This window comes from Macaca thibetana, chromosome 17 (assembly GCF_024542745.1).
Source record: "Macaca thibetana thibetana isolate TM-01 chromosome 17, ASM2454274v1, whole genome shotgun sequence".
NCBI classification, from domain to species: Eukaryota; Metazoa; Chordata; class Mammalia; order Primates; family Cercopithecidae; genus Macaca; species Macaca thibetana.
The window spans coordinates 76,759,230-76,764,916 of record NC_065594.1 but is presented as its reverse complement, the minus strand read 5'-3'; the positions used below and the strand labels follow the sequence as shown (position 1 = coordinate 76,764,916).

Genomic DNA, 5,687 nt, shown 5'->3' with positions numbered 1-5,687 from the left:
CTGGGGCACTGCCTACTGGAGCTGTGAGAAGAGGGCCACCATCCTTTAGACCCCGAATGTAAGATCCACTGACAGCTTGCACCATGTGCCTGGAAAAGCCACAGACACTTAATGCCAGCTTGTGAAGGCAGCAGAGAGGACAGTTGTACCCTGCAAAGCCACAGGGGAGAAGCTGTCCAAGACCATGGGAACCCACGTCTTGCATCAGCATGACCTGGATGTCAGACATGGAGTCAAAGGAGATCATTTTAAAGCTTTAAGATTTGACTGCCCTGCCAGATTTCAGACTTGTGTGGGGACTGTAGCCCCTTTATTTTGGCCAATTTCTCCCATTTGGAACTGTTATATTAACCCGATTCTTGTACCACCATTATTTGTAGGAAGTAATTAACTTGCTTTTGATTTTACAGGCTCATAGATGGAAGGGGCTTGCCTTGTCTTAGATGAGACTTTGGACTGTGGACTTTTGAGTTAATGCTGAAATGAGTTAAGACTTTGGGGGACTGTTTGGGAGGCAGGATTGGTTTTGAAATGTGAAGACATGAGATCTGGGAGGGGCTAGACATGGAATGATATGGTTTGGCTGTGTCCCCACCCAAATCTCATCTTGAATTGTAGCTCCCATAATCTCTACATGTCATGGGAGGGATCAAGTGGGAGGTAATTGGATCATGGGGGTGGGTTTTTCCTGTGCTCTTCTTGTGATGGTGACTACGTCTCACAAGATCTGATGCTTTTATAAAGGGCAGCTCCCCTGCACAAGCTCTCTTGCCTGCTGCCATGTAAGATATGCCTTTGTTCCTCATTCACCTTCCATCATGATTTTAAGGCCTCCCTAGCCATGTGAAACTGTGATTTCATTAAACTCTTTTCCTTTATAAATTACCCAGTCCCAGGTATTTCTTCATAGCGTATGAAAATGGACTAATACAATATGATAATAATTTTTTTAGTGGGAAAAATTTAAGCAGTCAGCAGGGAAGAAAGAACATATATACACAGCAACAAAGCTAAGAATGGCAGCAGCATCAGAAGTAATATAAGGGAAAAGTAGGAGAGCAACATCTTTTAACTACTGAAAGAGGAAAATTATAAACATATAATTTTATACCCAGCAAAACTATTTTACAAAAAAAAAGGTAAAATAATCACAATGTGAAAGAGCTCAGACTGTTAATGCCTTGGTTTTGTTCAGAAAACCTGTAGATATGCAAACAACCCACGGACAATTGTCTGCCAACAATAATATAAAATCTTATGTACCTAATAACAAAACCTCAAAATAGGGTGGGTGGTGGCTAATGCCTGTAATCCCAGCACTTTGGGAGGGTGAGGCAGGCAGATCACTTGAAGTCAGGAGTTTGAGACCAGCCTGGTCAACATGGTGAAACTCTGTCTCTACTAAATATGTAAAAATTAGCCAGACATGGTGGCACGTGCCTATAGACCTAGATACCTGGAAGGCTAAGGCAGGAGAATCACTTGAACCTGGGAAGCGGAGGTTGCAATAAGCCGAGATCGTGCCACTGCACTCCAGCCTGGGCGACAGAGCAAGACTCCATCTCAAAAACAAAACAAAACAAAACCTTCAAAATACATGAAGCAAACTGTTGTAAATAAAAAGAGAAATAAATACATCTAAAATCATATAGGAAATTTCCATATTCTTCTCCCAATAATTGATAGAAAATGTATGCAGAAAATCAGTAAGGCTATGTAAGACCTGAAGAACACAATTAACAAACTTGACCTAATTGATGTTTATGAAAAATTCTACCTACTAGCAGCAGAATTGACATTTTTTGTTAGCACATGTAGAACATTTACCAACGTAGGTTGTTGCTAGTCTATAAATGAACTCAAAGTAAATTTAATAAGATCCATAAGAGTCAAGTAATATAAAATATTATATGACTATAACAGAATTAAATTATGAATCAATAACAGAAAGAGAAGGGGAATTTCACCAATTATTAGGACACTGAACAACATACTTTAAAACGTTTTTTGAAATTTTACTTGACAAAAAATAATTGTGTATGAGTATAACATGATGTCTTGCTCTATGTATATATTGTAGAAAGATTCAGTGAAGCTAATTACCTCACCAACTGTCTCAATTTGTTTTGTGGGGCTGTAACAGAATACCTGAGGTAGGTTAATTTATAATGAAAATGTATTGGCTCATGGTTCTGGAGGCTGGAAAATTCAAGATTGAGGGGTTGGCATCTGGGAAAGGCCTTCTTGCTGCCTATCTTATGGCAGAAGAGAGAGCAAGAGACTGAACTTGCAGTTTCAAGCCCTTTTACAACAGGCATCAATTCATTTGTGAGGGTAGAACCCTCATGACCTAAATGTCTCCCATTAGGCCTCACCTCGTAACACTGCTTCACTGGGAATCAAGTTTTCAACACATCATTTTTGGGGTATTCACACCATAATGCCAAATTATCTTTCTTTTTGTGGTGAGAAAATTAAAAATTGATTCTTTTCGCAATTTTGACATATACAACACATTATTAACTGTGGCCATCATGCAGTGCAATAGATCACTAAAACTTATTCCTCCAGTCTAACTGAAATTTTGTATCCTTTGATCAACATCTTCCCATTCCCCATCTCTCTCCCTTCCCCCAGCCTTTTGTAACCACCTTTCTACTCTGTTTCTACCAGATTGACTTTTTTAGATTCTGCACATAAATGGGATCATACAGTATTTGTCTTTTGGTTCCTGGTTTATTTCTCTTAGCATAATGTCCTCCAGTTCCATCCATGTTGCTGTAAATGACAGCATTTTCTTGTTTTTAAGACTTTACAGTATTCCACTGTATGTATGTGTATGAGTGCGTGCTCATCAAAAGACAAAATTAAGAAAATAGCAAAAAACAACACATTTCTAACACAAATATCTGACAAACGACTTTTATCCAGAGCATGTTAGGAAACTCTTAAAACTCAATAATAAAAAGACAATAACCCCATTTTGAAAAATGTACAAAAGACTTGAATAGACAATTCAATTCAAAGGAAGACATATGGGCTCCAAGTCACTGTTGCACAGCCTGGTGCCCCATGCGTGTGGGACAGTCCCAACCCACCTTGCTCTCTAGTACTTGTAAGGCTTTTCTTTTCAAAATGCCTGAGGAAGTGCACCATGAAGAGGAGGAGGTGGAGACTTTTGCCTTTCAGACAGAAATTGCCTAACTCAGGTCTCTTATTATCAATATCTTCTATTCCAACAAGCAGATTTTCCTTCAAGAGTTGATTTCTAAAGTTTCTGATGCCTTGGACATGATTCTCTATGAGGGCCTGGCAGACACTTACAAGTTGGACAGTGGTAAAGAGCTGAAAATGGACATCATGCCCAACCCTCAGGAATGTACCCTGACTTTGGTGGACACATGCATTGGCATGACAAAGCTGATTTCATAAATACTTTGGGAACCATTGCCAAGTCTGATACTAAAGGATTTATGGAGGCTCTTCAGGCTGGTGCAGACATCTCCATGATTGTCAATTTGGTGTTGGCTTTCATTCTGCCTATGTGGTGGCAGAGAAAGTGGTTGTGATCACAAAGCACAATGATGATGAACAGTGAACCTGGGAGTCCTCTGGTGGGGGTTCCTTCACTCTATGTGCTGACCATGGCAGGGGTACCAAAATGATCCTCCACCTTAAAGAAAACCAGCAGAGTACTTAGAAGAGAGATGGGTCAAAGATGCAGTGAAAAAGCACTCACAGTTCATAGGCTAACCCATCACCCTCTATCTGAGGAAGGGAAGAGAGAAGGAAATCAGTGATGATGAGGCAGGGGAAGAGAAAGGCAAGAGATAATAGGAGGATAAAGATAATGAGGAAAAGCCCAAGATTGAAAATGTGGGTTCAAAGGAGGAGGATGACAGTGGCAAGGATAAGAAAAAGAAAACCAAGAAGATCAGAGAGAAATACATTGATCAGGAAGAACTAAACAAGACCAAGCCTATTTGGACAAGAAACCATGATTACATCACCCAGGAGAAGTATGGAGAATTCCTTAATAGCCACACTAATGACTGGGAAGACCACCTGGCAGTCAAGCACTTCTCTATAGAAGGTCAGTTGGAATTCAGGGCATTGCTATTCATCGCCAGTCAGGCTCCTTTTGATTTCTTTGGGAATAATAAGAAAAAAGACACCATCAAACTCTACATCCTTCATGTGTTCATCGTGCACAGCTGTGATGAGCTGATACCAGAGGATCTCAACTTTATCCGTGGCATGGTTGACTCTGAGGATCTACCCTTGAACATTTGAGAAATGCTCCAGCAGAGCAAAATCTTGAAAGCCATTCACGAAAACATTGTTAAGTAGTACCTTGAGCTCTTCGCTGAGTTGGCAGAAGACAAAGAGAATTACAAGAAATCCTATGAGGTATTCTCTGAAAATCTAAAATTTGGAATCCCCCAGGACTCCCCTAACTGGCAACACCTGTCTGAGCTGCTGCACTTTCACACCTCCCAGTCTGGAGAAGAGATGACATCTCTGTCAGAATATGTCTTTTTTTTTTTTTTTTTTTTTTTTTTTTTTTTTTTATGAAGGATACACCTACTACATCACTGGTGAGAGCAACGAACAGGTGGCCAGCTCTGCTTTCGTGGAGTGAGTGCAGAAGCGGGGCTTTAAGGTAGTGTATAATACCAACCCCACTGATAAGTACTGTATGCAGCAGCTCAAGGAGTTTAACGGGAAGGGCCTCATCTCAGTTACCAAGGAGGGTCTGGAGCTACCTGAAGGTGAGGAGGAGAAGAAGAAAATGGAAGAGTGCAAAGTAAAGCTTGAGAACCTCTGCAAGTTCATGAAAATAATCTTGGATAAGAAGGTTGACAAGGTGACAGTTTCCAATAGGCTTGAGTCTTCACTTGCTGCATTGTGACCAGCATCTATGGCTTGACAGCCATTATGGAGCAGATTGTGAAAGCCCAGGTACTTTGGGACACCTCTATGATGGTTACCTGATGGCCAAAGGGCACCTGGTGATCACCATGACCACTGCATTGTGGAGACGCTGTGGCAGAAGGCTGAGGTGGACAACAATGACAAGGCTGTCAAGGACCGGGTGGTGCTGCTGTTGGAAACCAAGCTGCTCTTCTGACTTCTTCCTTGAGGATCCACAGACCCACTCCAACTACATCTACTGCATGATCAAGCTAGGCCTGGTATCAATGAAGATGAAGTGACAGCAGAGGAACCCACTGCTACTGTTCCTGATGAGATCCTTCAGTTCGAGGGCAATGAGGTTGTGTCTCACAGGGAAAGAATAGATCAGGAAAGGAAATAGATCACGCTTGGAAACCTTGTGCACTCTGTGTAGTGTTCTCAGGGCTCCCACCACAGCTTTGAGTGGCCCTGTCCCATCTGCCTCACTCCGATGATGCCTAGTGTTTTTTCTCTCCCATCCTTGTATCTAAGGCAGGAAACAAGGGCATCAAGCCCCATTTCCTCCCTAATTTGACAACAGGCTTGGATGTTGTGTATTGTGGGGTTTTTAAAATTTTGTTCTGAAATTCATCTATGCAAAATAAAGAAGATGCCATTTTATATAAAAAAGGAAGACATATGAATAGCCAGTAAGCAAATGAAAAGGTGCTCAACACTTTAGTTATCAGGAAAAAGTAAATTAAAACCAAAGTAAGAAACTACTTTATACT

General features: G+C 41.1%; 1 pseudogene; it reads left to right on the top strand.

The window, feature by feature from the left end:
• The first annotated feature begins 3,135 nt into the window (after positions 1 to 3,135).
• On the top strand, positions 3,136 to 5,340 carry LOC126940200 (heat shock protein HSP 90-beta-like; annotated as a pseudogene).
• The last annotated feature ends 347 nt before the right edge of the window (positions 5,341 to 5,687 follow it).